Here is a 15,600-nt window from a genome sequence, read left to right on the forward strand (position 1 = left end):
AGACTGTTAGTGTCTAATAACGAAACCATGCAGCCGTACAAAATAGTCTCTTTACGAAGCTCTGTTTGTGGGCACACAGCCTTTGTCCAACTAACATTGAAATGGAACACATTGCAAATGGGTAAGCCAATGTTTAATGATTTTTAGGATGTTAAAATAGGTTTCTACTCATGTAAGATTGAAAAGTAAGAATAACTCACAGGGGGAGAACCCCCTGAGATAGTTACAAAGTTGCCAAGAAAATTTAATAAGAACTAATTTTGAACTGATAAGCATTCAATCCAATATGGTGGGATTAAGCAATAAGAATTCTTCCTGGGAATTTACAGAGAGATAAGCATCTCATGAATAAGTAAATTCTGAAACAGGAGGCTACAGGGTGTTTATTGATTTTGAAATCATTTGTTTGAGAAACTGCCCTTGAGGAAAAGACTATTATGGCTGATAATATAATAGTTATATTCAGAGACAACCCACTTCTTTGGCTGGTGGCAGAATATAAAGATTACCCACCCGATACAAAATTTATAAGCAAAAGTTTGATCTGCAAAAGCCAGGCTACTCATAATCTTTCATTTCCTAATTCTTAGATGTTAATTTTCAGATGTAATACAGAAGTCAAAAATAAGTAAAAGCAAATAACCAGGATCTTCAATTCACTAAGTACTTTTGCTACAACTGGAATTAATTTTTTTTGAAAAAAAAAAAAAAGCTGTCTCTGGGTACTTCTGAATCCCATGCCCATTAATACTAATCCCTCACGCCATCCACCTCTGTGACTCAGGATAATTGGATGAAAATTTGGGATAAAATTCTGAGGTATTTCAAATTTTTTTTAAAAACCAAATGACTTTTTCAGTTGTAATTCTCATTAAGGGAAAGAAAAAGTGCAATCACTTTTAACAATGCAGGACCCTGTGTTTTCTAATAATTGAGTAGTTCTGTTTTTTTCTAAACATTCCTCTTGAAGAAAGTCTCCCAGTTGCCACCTTTCTTAACTGCTCTCCAGCATAAAGTGAGGTAACAGGATTTCACTGAGTTGCCAATAGTGACTCAGCATCTATGACAGTACTGTCTCCTATGACTTACTTAATGAATCAATGCTGGGTTCCACACAAGTGGTGAGAAGCTTATCTCTAGTCTCTGAAGAAAACTGAGTTTTTCTTCTCTTTTCAGAGGACACCCTCCCTCCCTCTGTCTGTCCTCTCAATGCCATCTCTTCCTACCTCTTCCAGAGATTGAATCAATTGGGCCCTCGTCCATGTTTATTCTTGCCTTCTCTGTTGGCTATTTCCCCTTAGCTGTCTACTGCTCAAGTGATCTTATCTCATTAAAAATTAAAACCATCCTCTCTCAAATTACCAACTCATCTCCATCCAGATTCTTCAGTAACCACACGCTGGTCTCCATGGTGTCACTCCACACACTGCTTCATCCTTTGATCCACTTTGCATCAGCACCGACACACTGAAATGTCTCTTAAACCTCACCCATGCCAAACCGCCTCAGATCTCTTCAACCCCTCAATCCCTCTTTCCACCTTCATTGGCCCTGCATTGCTCCTGTCAGCTCCTCTTGATGGGCTCTGAGCCTGAAATGCCTTCCAATCTTCTAAAGAAACACTATATACCCTTTAAGATCAACCTAAAATGCCACATTGTCCATGGAACATTTCCTGACTCTAAATGTAGTCGCCCACACTTTGTACATCCTCTTTAAAGCTCTTGTCACATCAAATGCTACTTCGATTCATTAATCCACCAAACATTATTGAGCATCTTCTTGGAGCCAGTAGTTCCAGGCACTTGGGATAGCTCAGTGAAAGAACCAAGGTCCCTGCTTTTAAGCCGTTGCATTCCAATGAGAGTAACTGTGACATATAAGAATATTCTATAGGGTATTAAAAGGTACTATGCTCCATGTAAAAGAAAAGCACACTAGGAAAGTAGAATGCGGATTGCCATGGTGGAACAAGACAGCAGTTGTTAAAATCCAATATGGTGTTTCATGTAGGTCTCCCCTGCTGGATTATGATTTTCTTGAAGGCAGAAATCATGCCTTATTCATCTTTGTATATCCGGGGCTTAGCCTAGTGCCTGGCACATGGTACATTATCATTAATTCATTGTTCTTTCAGCAAACAGCTATCGAGGAGCTGGAGTCCCCCAGGGGCCGTGCTAGGCACTATGAATAATAACAACAGCAACAATTATTGAGCGATTATTCTGTGCCAGCTACTTCAGTTTCATAGATTAAGAGACAGAGGCTCATTAAAAATCTTACTAGTCTGAGGTCACCATGCTAACAAATGGCCGAGCTATAATTTGAACCCAGCTAGTCTGACTCCAAAGCCTATGATCTTTACCACCACACTACCCTCACTCTCTAGTTCCTGTCCTCAAATTTAGAACTAGTAGATAAGACAAATATTAACATACAGTTCGAGGATGACCAACCATCCTAGTTTGCCCAGGACTGTCCCAGTTTTAGTACTGAAAACCCCCCACATCCCAGGAAATTCCTCAGTCTGTGACAAATTGGAACAGTTGGTCAAAGTGTGCTCAAATTTTGCTTTCTCAATTAGGCCCACTCTGACTTTGTACTACAAATGTAACTACCCTCCTGCACCTCTCCCAATCTTCCATATCCTAAACTACTTTTTCCTTCCATACGTACCATCTTATAACATACCAGTTTGCTTATTTGTTCAGCATTTGTTGCCTATCTATCTATTAAGCCATAATGCAAGCACACAGCATGGTACCTAACACTCAGGAAAGAGCTAGTACCTAGCACTCATGAATGATCCTCTCGACACGCAAAGTGCCCTTGAAGAAATATGCCTCTCGTCCTATGGAGGCACGGAGGAGGGTCAGGAACCCCTTCCTGAAGGAACTGTGGCTAATTCCTGAGTAGGAGTTTGACTAGTTGACAGAGACAATTCCAAGAGTATGGGAAAGATATTTCAAACAGAGGGAAAGACCACCGTAAAACCTAAAGGCGAGGACCAGCATGGTGGTGCAGGACTGTGGGGGGGAGGTGCGGTAGTAAGGAGTAGTTTGGAGTTGCTAGGATACAGGGAGCGAAGCAGGAATTGGCCAGACATAAGGCTGAAGAAGTAAACAAAATATATTTGGGTTTTCCTTTGTCTTTAGGATGAAGCCCAAGCTCTCTACATACATGGTCCTTCATTATCCCAACCTCTGAGTTCCCACACGGCTTCCTGCATCCCTCGTTCCAGTCAAGTGGAACAATGTGCTGCTTCCGTTCATGGTCTAGATCGCTGTGCCTTCTATGTTTTTGCAGAGAAACACTACTGCTTGAAATGCCCTTCCCCTCCAGTTCTCGCGTATTCTCCCTCAAGCTACGATTCAAAACCCCTTTTCCTATGAACACGGAATGCCCATACCAAAGCAATGTCCTTTCTCTCCAGAGGCTCGGAAACATTCATCTGCGCCTCCAAAGCTTGCCTGCTTTCCTGTCTCTGTTAAGGTCAGCTTTTACGCAGGATGTGGACTCTGTGTCCAACTACCTCCTCTGAGGACTTTGGCCTCTTTCTGCTTCTGGCATCTGCTCACTCCCACCTCAAGACCTTGACATGCTGCTGTTCTTTCTATCTAAAACTCGCTCCCTCCAGACCTTCACTGAACTGTTTCCTTCACATCACTCAGATCTGCCACTCAGAGAAGCATCCCAAAACTCTTCCCTTCCCGTTTCAGCCACTCTCTATCATGTTACCTCTGTATTCATTTCTTTATATGACTAATCGGTACCTGCTTTAAAAAAAATTTTTTTTGCTAGAATGTAAGCTCAATGACATCAGAGGCTTTGCCTTTCTCATTCCATACTCACTCCCCAATGCTTATAACTCATAATCGGACTCAACAAATATGTGTGGAATGAATGAAAACTTACTTCATGGCCTCTATTAACTTATCAGCTACTTTGAGAACATAGAAATTTCTTCATATGTCATTGAATCCCCTATGGTACATAGTCTTTTCCCTAATAGATACTAGTTATTCAGATATTTATTGAATAAACAAGAGTTCTTTGGACGTATTCTGATCATAATAACCCTATAAACCAATGGCCTGCTGTCCATAGAATCATCTAGAGAACTTTAGAAATGCCACTGCCATGGCTCCACCCTCTGATATTCTGATTTAATTGGTCTGGGAAGGAGCCCGGGCATCAATATTTTTTTAAAGCTCCACATACGATTCTAACGGACAGTTAAGGTTGAGAACCATTGCCCTAAGCCCTACAAAAGAATGCAAATCCAAATAAAATGCAGAATTTCAAATAAGCTTCAGCACATGGCCATTGATTTAATTCTTGAATTGCTCTCCATGAGGAACTGTGAGCAAATGCCCTCTTTTGCAAAGACCTGCTGAAAGAGAACACTTTGAGGGGAAAAAAAAAACTGTTTGGTGCCAGGCACTGAAGGTAGTGGCCTTTCATTGCAAACGCTATTTAGATCCATCTACTCTTCACAATTTGTTTGGAAAAAAACATTGGCTTTAGCACATGCAGGCCCTCTATAAGTCAGAGCAGGAAAACGTATACTGGGTCATAAAGGCATTTAGCATCACTCTTGAAACAATTTGGAGCCCATATGCAGAAGGGTGGCTTATACCTCCCTATCATGGCGTCAATACGAATGTGAAAGCCTGCTGTATTGAGGATGCAAGAGACCTGCAATGATTTAGGCAGACAGGGTGTCTGCAAAGCAGAAGAAAGCCTGCCTAATTAGGAAACAAGGAACGGGAAAATAAATAAAGGGGTTGAAAAAGTCAGCTCCAGCACTAATTTGCCTGGAGACATCCTAACAGTTGCTGCAAAATAAATCGAATTTTTGTTGTATACATTCAATATTTGCTAATAAGTCGCCAGCCAGCATTTTTCTGTACTGCCTGCACATGCAGGGAACAGTGTGTTTATTGTCAGACTGGCACATGCAATGAGCCACACGGAGGCAATCCCAGTCTGTGGAGGGGCAGCCTGGCTCAGGGGAAGACTGTCCCCAACTGCAAACCTGGAGAGCGAGGTATGCTTCACATATTATCTCAGGGAGGAAAATAATGATTTTTAGAGGCAATTTGACAAGGAATTTCTCTCCTGCTAGTCTGGGTTAGCGTTTCTGAATGTGATAAATAACAGGGCTGTAGGACAGCCCATTTTTTTCTTTATTTTGATACCCTTACAGCAGTAATCATGCCTCTTGTCAAGCGTTATAAAGATAAAGACAAATGTTCCCTATTGCTGTTCTGTCAATGCACCTCAACCCAAGTCAAAGAAAGGCACCCCTGCCGGATGTATGGGAGGAGCCATATTTCTTGTCTCCATCACAGATTGAGGCCCATCCTGTCCCAACAGGATCCTCAGGTCAGAAAAATAGAAATTTGCTGCTGACAGCGTTGCAGCTTGCTTTGCCTCTTCCAGAAACTAGCACCCCATGTGCGTTCTCTCTCTGCCGACACTGAGATTTGTCTTCCTTTTCTGGGACTCTTGATTAGACCACGCAACATATCCATAAGGTCAAGCAGCAAAACAATCCCTTTGTCAAATGAGATGGGCTTTGGCATCCATGATTTTTTTTTTTTTTAATCAGAAAGATTCCACACAGTCGTCATATATTGATGGGAGCAATATTTGAAAAACATAAAATTATTTCCAAAGATGTAGTTCAGGAAACCATTTGAAAAGAAATTGTGTATGCCAAAGCAGATGGAGTTTGGCTTAATTATTGAAATAAATTGCCATATGGAATAAAACACAGCTGATTATTGCATTAACACTAATGTTAATATGCTTCGTCATTCTGTTGTCATTGTAGCTACAGTTGTCACCAGACTTTAATCAATATGTTTATAAGGGAACTCAAATTGTCGACTTTGGGACCAAAGGAGATTTCATAGATTATCTAGTCATTATACAAATGAGAACACTGAGGCTTACAGAGGATAAATGATTTGTATAAAGGTGTACCCCCTACAAGTTGAAAATGAAAGGTATTCTGAAACCATAGGGCACATATGGGCAAGGCATTCATAAAAAGTAAGGCCATTATGACTCAAAATAAAAAATAACACTATTGCAAACGAGCATGACAGGAGGTCTGGTGCAATTAGATGAAGTAGACATGAAGCCTAATTTGACAAGATTCTTTTTCATGCTTAGCATCTCTTAGTTAACACCCAAGATATTATATATGTTCTCTTCTTGAACTTTTGCGGTGATTTCTCACTTAGTGCCTTCTTCCCAGGGCATTCTTAATATAAAATAAAAGCCATTGTGGCTGATAGAAGGAAAACACAAATAAGCCACAGGATATGGTGGGGGTGGGCAATGGGACACAGGAACAAAGAGATATTTCCCATTTCCAGGTGTGGTTAGTGGAGTTTTTTCCCTCTTCGTTTTTCTCATAACTGTTGATCCTTCCCTGGTCCTCTTTTCTCTGTAAAGTGGGAAATGAATGGGAATTGATCTGAAAAGCTATTTCAAAAGTTATTACAGGATTGTCAGTAATCCTCTAAACCTAACCTCCATCCCTACTGCCACCCCTATACCCAACACACAAACCCTTTGAAAAGACAGTGTTGGAAGTCTGAAGTGAGAAAACAGTAAGCCAGGCCACCCCCTACCCCCGCCCCAGCTCAAGGTCAGTGACCCAGAAACAGGCGAGGAGGCCTCCAAATTCTGTGAAAGTAATTGTACAGGTGCATTGAATGGCTGCTTCGTTTCATGATGTGTGTTTCATCCTAGCACAGCAAACTTTTAAAGGATGTCCAAATCCTTTCATTTTCTCCGGATACTGCCCCTGACAGAGTCCTCTCATACAGTACTTGTCACCTTTAATTCCTTTCTTTGTTATTTTTTTTCTATCCCTGCTCATTCGTCAGCTCCTGGCAAAAAAAAAAAAAAAAAAAAAGCCATTATTTATGCAACCCTGTGCCTAACACACAATAGGAAATCAGTAACTGTTATTGCATGAATCTAACATTAATTGAGCTCCTGAGTTCTAAATGGTAGACAGCGTGTGTTTATGAGTTTGTGTCTGCTGAGTATTTGTTATGTATGAGTTAGGGTAAAAGTTGCTATAACAAAGAGACCCAAAAATATAGTGGCATGTTTAAGAAGATAGTTTCTTTTTCTCTCACATAGCAGACCAGTGGTAGGCCGTGGTCCAGCATGGGTAAGGAGGCACGATCTGCAAAGACATCCCAGGACCCAAGCTAGTGGGTTACCTCTGCCATCTTTAACCTGTGGCTTCCATCTCTTGGTCTGAGGCTACCCTACTTCCCAGCCTGGAGGGAAAAATGAGAGGGGGGAAAGAGTGGACAGCAAGCAGCTTTCTTAGCACACGTTTTGTCCATTCGTGTCACATTGCCCATAATATTGCCACATGACCACACCTTAGGTGCAAGAAAAGGCAGGGAAATTAGTCTCAGGCTGGACAGCTGTGAGCCCAGATAAAACTCAAATGTGTGTAGGTGGGGGAAGGGGAAAGGTCTATTAATAAAACAAATAAGAGAAAATGGATGTTGGGGGACTAACTGTCTCTACTACAGTGAGTTTGGAGGAAAAAGAAACAAAGAGAAAATACACTTCACAAAAATATAAACAATTAATAGGGATAAGAGCTGTATTGGTTCGATTTTCCTGCCCCAAACTTAGCACTTAAAATATTTATTTGCTTACAGTTCAGTGGACTAGCAATTTGGGCTCGGCTCAGCTGGGATGGTTTATTCTGGTCCATGTGTTTGTTGTTGGTCAGGCTCGATCATGTGTCAGGGGGCTGACACGAGCATTACTGGCATGTCTGGTAGTCGGCTGGCTGCTGGCAGAGTCAAAGGAGGCAACTGGCCAGATGCGACTCATCAGCCAGCAGGTAAGCCTAAGTTTGTTGACAAGCCAGTGGCCACAGGGCCCCCAAGAGCAGCAAGGGAGGGTCCTGTGCATGGAACTTTCCAGGCTCTGCTTGTGTCACATATGCTAATGTTTTATTGGCAAAGCAAGTCATGGGGCCAAGTTCGGATTCAAGACATAAAGAACAGATACCAGCTTCATGGGAGTTGCAAAGGTACATCAAAGGGACATGCACATAGGAAAAAAAGAATTTCTGACCTTTTTTGCACACATCTACAGAAGCTAGACTCAAAGTACACATACACACACACACACAAGTATCACACAGAACATTCTGCAAAGCTTTAAAATTGTTCTAAAATTGTTAGCAAAATTTTGTAAAAGGGATAATTAAATATATATTATCTGTAGCATCGTGAAAAGTACAAATCTAAGTATAATGAACCATTTTCACTCTCTAAGAAGTGAAATAAGCTCTTTAATAAGAGTATTAGAGAAGCATTATGAAAACAAAAATAACTCAACTTTCTAGGTAATGAGAGTCATACTCCCCAGAAAGAGTATCTTTTGAGCTCAGTGAATAAAACAGCCCTAACAAAACTTAGAGAACACTTCATGTGTCCCCTCATTTAACTTTCTAATTCAATGCCGCAGCCTTTATTGTGTGCCTACTGCATGCTAAGCCCTGTGGTAACTGTGTAAAGACAAAGAATACCAAAATATTATGAGTTTGGACATTTTTTATATCTTTTTTCTTGTTAAATCTTTAATCACATGAGTTTGGTGAAAGTATTCCCATTTTTTTTTGACAGAGAACCAAATGAGAAGGGTAACTTACTGAAACTATCCAAGGATACGGTGGCAGACTCCAGGACGGAATCCAGAGCTGCCTTTGCTGAGGCACATAGAGAGAAGGAGGCCAGCAGGACAGAAGAGGGCTAGATGGGGACATGCCTAATTATAGAAATGTATAGATGCAGAAATGGGATCAGAAAGTACTAGATGGAAGTAGTAAATTTAACCCTATGTGATTAGCATTATAATATGCTTCTAGAAGCCTCCCATCTCACTCAGAATAAAATCCAGAGTCCTTACTATGCTCTAAAAGGGCCTGAAAAACCTAGCTACTCCTCTCACCCCACCTACCATTTCCTTCTCCCTCTGTCTGCTCCCAGCACCCTGCCTCAGTGCTGTTCCCCAACACCACCAAGACCTCTCACTCAGAGCTCGTCACTTCCTGCCGCCTCTGGCTGGACCACTTTTCCTTCCCACGTCTCTGCAAGCCTTCCCTCAAATCTCCGCCTTACTAAGGAGGCCCTTCCTGACGTATTATATGAAACACAGCCTTCCCTCGACTACTCATTCTGCATTTAATGAGTTCTCTTTTTCATTCTTTGTACTTATCACCACCTGACTTCATGTGTATTTATTGTCTGTCTCCCCTACTAAATATAAGTTCTTTAGGATGTGATCTGTTTCTGTTGGCTGTTTTATCCGTAGTACCTAGGAGAGTGTCTGGCATACAGTAAGTGGTCAGTTAACACTTGCTGAATGAATTTTTTATTTACATATATTATGTATTATATGATGTATATACACCTATGCAGATGGATAGATAGACAGATAGATATGCACAGGTGTACATACTCACATATGTCAGTGCGGAATAGCTGCTACACTGTGGTTCTGGGATTCATTAACAGTCTCTTTGCACCAGGGTATCACTGTCACTCTAAAATTGTTAACTTTGTTTCTACCTGGTTCTGATCTCCTTTTGTTATTCTGTTGCAGTATTCACGGATTGGTTTCTGATTTGTATTTTGCAGATTCATGAATTTCACCTTCTTTTGTCAAACCAGGTATAACTAATTAAAGAGAATCCCCATGACCTTCAATTGCTTACAATGCACTCTTTCAAGCGAAGAGAATACCTGCCCTGCGATACATAGGTGCTGTCTACAATAGTTACTTCTTTTGATCCAGACGGTCCCTTTCCTATTTCCTATGACACAAACCCCGGCAATGATGAAAGACCGTGCTCTCCACACCACAGATGCTGCATTACAAAACGCCCCCCCCCCAATTCCTGCTACACAGTATCTATTGCACATATATAATGAAGAGGTTTAAAAGCATCTTTCAATAGTTGGGTTCCTGTCAGTAAAGGAAGACTTTCAGAATAATTACTGCTTGGAAGCGTCTCCCCCAATAAACAAAAGCTATTTGTTGTGTGATTGTTTTCTGCTTCTCAAACGTCCTCTCCCTTAAACACGTGGGAACACAAGCTCCTGGCTTCCTCGCTCACTGAGGGCTTGCCATTTAACCCTCCCATGACTAGAAACACGTGGGCCACTGAGCACAGGAAGATCACCACACAGAGAACGCCGCAGGAGCTGGGAGGGTGGACAGAAAGAACCATAGCAGGGAGAAAAAAGAAATGATGGGCAGGTAGGAGAGTTTATAAGATAGCACCTACCTTCCCAGCTCTCAGTTCTAGCCCTTCTCTTTATCCCAACAAACACTTCAATTTAGACCCTTATAATCTCTTACTAGACTATTCCAATAGCCGTTAAATGTTCTCCCTGACTTCAATTTCCCTCTCCTCTACTTTCTCCTTAACAGAACCATCTGAGACTTTTTCCTAGTTCACAAATGGGATGATATCGCTTCAACGACCACCTTCAGTGCTTCCTAATAACGGTAGCGTCAGCCCCATACTCCTCAGCAAAGCACTAAACCCCTTACTGATCTCATCCCAGGTCACTCTCCCAGCTTCACCTCTCAGTACACACCCTCACTCAGCATCAACACTGCAGCTAAAAAGAGCTACACAGCAGGTACTTTCTGGGTTTTTTTCACTGACTCTATTTTTTTTTCTATTAAGAAACCCTTCCGTTGATAGCCAGCTCAGTCCTCCTGGCCCGGACAATATTGACCTGACGCATGAGACCTTCCTTGGTCCTTTCAGTAGGAATTAATTGCTCCTTCCTCCATGTTCCATCAGGTTCTTCAATTTCTTCTCTACTGAATATATATCATACTCTTCCTTGTTATTTGATATATGCCTTAATCTCCTCCAGTAAATTGCAGGCTCTTTAAAAATGTATTCATCTCCATATCCCTTATGGGGCTTATACCCTGCTAGGCATGATTTCAAATGCTGCAGGTGTGTTAGTCATTTTTTAATCCTCCTAATAACCGTACAAAGTAGATCCTTCTTATCCCCATTTCTCAAATAAGTAGAACTAGGTACAGGCAAGTTAGGTAATTTGCCTACCTTCCCGGAGCTAGCATGTGCGGGAGCTGGTCAAACTGACCCCAGAGCCAACGTACTTCAACACTACACTATGCATATATTTAAATATATTCAAAGAAAGCGTTTAAATAGTTCCAAAGACTAATAGAAAATGCTATAAAAGAAGGTGATAGGAACATCAGTGAGAAACTCAGACTCAAAAAGCCCAGAGAAGTTAAGCTGCTTACCCGAGTTCACACAGTGAGTAACTGGCAGAGACAAAATGAAATCTGGGTCTCCAGAGGCTGGCCTAGTGTTCTTTAAACCAGATCATGGCTGCCATGTGGTTCCTGTGGAGTGATTGGACAACAAAAAAAAGAGAAGAGAAACATAATTGAGTCTCATGTAATTGTAAAAAGTAATGAGAAACTCAGGCAAAGATGGATCTCAAGATACTACAAGCAAACTCTAATAAACACATCTCTGCAGACGAATGTTCTTAAGCTCTAAAATGCAAACCTAAATCCATGGATCCAAGTAAATGCAAAATGCAAAGGGACAGAACCTAAGAAACAATAGCAAACTCTTTCTTAGGTACTTACCATATGTTGGAAGCTGTGTTCACCCTTGATCTAACTTAATCGTCACAACTAACCCATCGTTGTTATTATTAGCCTCATTTTACGGAGGAGGGAACAGTCTCTGAGAAACTGAATGACTTTCCGAAGGTCACAGAGAGGGTAAGAAGTAGCAGTGGGATGCATATTCCAAATGAGTGTAATTTTTCAGAAAATGAAGTGTATTCCTTGAAGTCCTAAAGCCATTTTGGATTTCAATGCTCTCATATGTCATACACACTCTCTTGCCTTCCAAGAGAAAGAATTGGAATATATTTTAATCTTTTACGTGTTTCCCAAAATCATCATCATGTGTGTCCCTACGTCCCAGCAACCTACACAATCATTGTAAAGAGGCAATTATCCTACAATACCTTTTTAAGGCATGTGTGTCTAGTGTCTCACAATAAAGGGTCTTTAAATTTCTTAGTTTTCTTAGTCCCTTTGCCTGCCTTTGTAGTTTTCCCATCCCTTCTCTCACCAAAAAACAGCAGCTGTTATTTCTTGCAGTTATATGCCTTCATACCACCTCTTCCTGCCATGAGATGGGAAACTTTGTTAGAATTTGGTAGAACTTCAGAGCTTTAAAATTTAAATGAAGGGCTGAGATACTAGACCACAAGTAAAGTTCCTGAGCAGCAGGGAAGCAGCCATGCATTTTCCCCTTACTCATCAAACCCCTTTCTTTAGCTGTATCCTGATTATTTAAATGCTAGACAAATTCTGGGGGCTTGGTGGGAGTTGGACGTGACCAGATAATGTTTCTATGATAGACTTAACAGGAAGAATAAAAATGCAACCATTTTAAAGTAAATATAATAAGATATTCTAATAGCATCAGATTGTAAAAATTCAAATGTTTTGATTCTGTATTAAATATTAGAGAGGCGATATGGTAAGAACCTGGACTATAGACCTAGAAATACCTAAGGATACAATCTCCCTCCACTGCTTTCTGACAATTGACTTTGGGCAAGTTACTTAATTTTCTCTGAGCTTCCATTTTTTATTTTCACATCTTAAATTGTGGATGATGATAACACCTATCTCATAAAATATGTAAAGTACCTGATATATAACAGTTAGCTTTAAAATCCCATATAATAGAGTGGAGATCATATTTTTATTACTTGAAATTAAAATACATTTAGCCTTAAAGTTACATTCATGGTCTAGAATTTATCACTCATAATTATATAGCACAAAAGTTAAAGAATTCATGTGGTCATCTTAGAAATTCTAAAGCTAGCAGAGTTTTATCTTCAGAGTGTCTATATCGCTTGAATTTACCAATAATCATTTGAGCCAGAAGGCTTAAGTTCAGTAGTTTCTTACTAAATATCTGTTGGATGAATGGATGGATGGATGGATGGATGGATGGATGGATGGATGGATGGACGGATGAAAAGAAATACCAACACTTGGACACAAAGTTAATATTTAAAGAGAATGGACTATGGATGAATGCATGTGTTTGTGTGTGTGAGTGTGTGCATGTGTGTGTGTGTGTATGTATCCATATCTGCTAAGAAAATTATTCTAACTAGATTAGAAGCATCATTTAATACAAGAAGATTAATTTAGCAATACCTACCTGGACTTGACCTTGAAGTATGAAGGGTCCTCAGAAACATGGAACTGGAAGAAAGAGGAGAAAGAGCAGGTAAAGTAACAATGGAGGTGGGGATAGCACAGAACCTGGTCCAGCTCCGAAGACTGGCCCGGGGAAAGGCAGCTGGAGAGTCTAAGACTTAGAATCCAGGGGATACAGCAAACACAGCACAATGCAGGAAACCATTGCTCCTGGGCGGTCAGGTCTTACAGATGGAGTACATAGAAATGGCCAATTCCAAAAGGAGTAGAGCAGAGAATCTCAGAAATGGAAGAAGACAGTAATGGCAGTCCTGGGAGATTTTCCCATTCCCTACAGAGTTGGGGCCTGCAGTCTGTTGTACCAGGATGGTGCCCAGCCCTCAGAGAAAGAGACTGGAAAGACCCAAACAGGCTGGTATTTGGGGCCAGAGAGCCAGAGGAAATGGGCAGAGAGATACATGGCTGCCACTCTTGTGGCTAAGGCAGAAGCTTAAGGGAACAAAGGTGCCAGACCAGGTAAAAGAGAGAGTAGCAAATAATATATAGCTCTAACCATGTGACAACAAAACAGTTGCCATCCCAGGTCTAACTTAAGGAGAAGATTCAAGGAAGCAATGGAGCCCAGCGTCCATGGCTGGGCTGAGTCCTGGATCCCAGGTCCCAGGGTGAGACTCATTTTCAAGTCCTCCTAAATAGTGAAAATGAGGCTATATGTCTGCCTCACTCAAGATTAGCTTTAGAATCAGGAATAGCTAGTGGAGGGGGGGGGGGAGAATCAACAGCCCTAGGTACAAAAAACAGGGAAGGCAGAAGCAAGAGAAACAATGCTGATAATATGTTTCTGTTGAGAACACATTTTGAAAAGCTGCTTGAGGGCAGAAACCAAGTCTTCTTTATCTCTTCATATCTTATGCCACAGTGTCGCAAGGTCGGTGGGCACTATAGCTAACCCTCAGCAAAAGCTAAAACTCATCTGTACTCATAGGTACAAATTAAAACCTCCAGGCACCATTTAATTGTAACGAGCACCGCTCACCTTTTCTGTCCTGTGTGTCTGTAAACAAGTGTGTCCTGCCATATCCCCCTTGCTTCTCAAAAATATTTTCACAGCTTCTAACCTCACGTCTATCTGGGCTCTGACTGCTTTTCAGAGGAAAGTGTTAATTACTTCACAGGATTTATCTGTTAATCTTAAACCCTATTTTCAAAGGTATTTTGACTCATATGGACTAGAGCTCTGAGCTTCTGCATAATTTTCTCCTCATAATAGCTCCAAATTGAATTAAACAAACATTTGCTTAGCCACTACCATGGGGATTCGATGAAAGGATACAAAGGAATAGCAAGTACTTGGAGCAAATATGATTATGACAGGGTCCCTGTCCTCAAGAAGCTTTAAAACAGTCAGAGAAGCAAATACAAATAATGAAATATGCTAAAGCTGAATGAAAAACTACAATAACACAGATGCAGAGAATATGGAAGCAGAAGCAATTAATTCCAACTAAAAGTGTAAATATTACTAATTACAGCATCACCTCCCCTGTGCATTTTCTGGACCCTGAAACACACTGCACTACTCTCTTCTCCAAAACTCTGTAGTATTTATTCCAATCTCAGAAGGAACTTTCTTAGACTTTCTACCATCTCAGTTAGATGTCCCCCACTCTCCAAGTAGTCTGAAAATTGATGGAAGACCTTTGTGTCTCTGGTACATGTCCTTGGACACAAAGGACATTTAATCTCCATTTTTTGAATTGAACAAAAACACACGTGCACACACACAAAATAAATGCCTGTTGTTTGAGGAGATAATGATTATTCTTAATACTGTGATTCCAAAATACTCCCCCCAAGCATCCATGATTAACATGTTGAATTAGAGATGGTTCATATACCACTAGCTTCAAAACAACTGCTTCAGCTATTTTTAATAAAGAAAATTACAAAATCATTATTCAATTTTCTGATGTAGCAGCACAAATAATTTAGGAAAATCTAAACAAAACACTACTTTAAGATATATAATGTAAATATCTCTAAAATGAAATTTCATTTACATCTAAGCATAAAAATATTCAATAAAGTTATGAGCAAAAACAAAAACCCACTTTTTGCAGAGGACAATAACTATATTACGAGATTTTTGGTTACTGGTGTAGACCAATATTTAAATTCATTAAAAAGAAAAGGCAACAGTGTAAGTCATGTATATTAATTAAAAATAATTAAAATCTTGAAATCAGGACCAAATCTGGAACACTGAAACCAATAAATGCATAA

The 15,600-nt window shown here is 40.5% G+C and overlaps 1 long non-coding RNA gene across 1 annotated transcript in view; it reads right to left on the minus strand.

The window, feature by feature from the left end:
- Positions 1-15,600, minus strand: part of LOC103660131 — a 98,962-nt gene that overhangs the window by 21,818 nt on the left and 61,544 nt on the right. Inside the window, exons 2-3 of the long non-coding RNA XR_567711.1 lie at positions 13,319-13,362; positions 11,356-11,457 (exon numbers count right to left, since the gene is read on the minus strand). This is a non-coding gene — a long non-coding RNA (uncharacterized LOC103660131). The remainder of the gene's footprint in view (positions 1-11,355; positions 11,458-13,318; positions 13,363-15,600) is intronic.

Source organism: Ursus maritimus, unplaced genomic scaffold (assembly GCF_017311325.1).
Source record: "Ursus maritimus isolate PB19 unplaced genomic scaffold, ASM1731132v1 scaffold_21, whole genome shotgun sequence".
Taxonomy (NCBI): domain Eukaryota; kingdom Metazoa; phylum Chordata; class Mammalia; order Carnivora; family Ursidae; genus Ursus; species Ursus maritimus.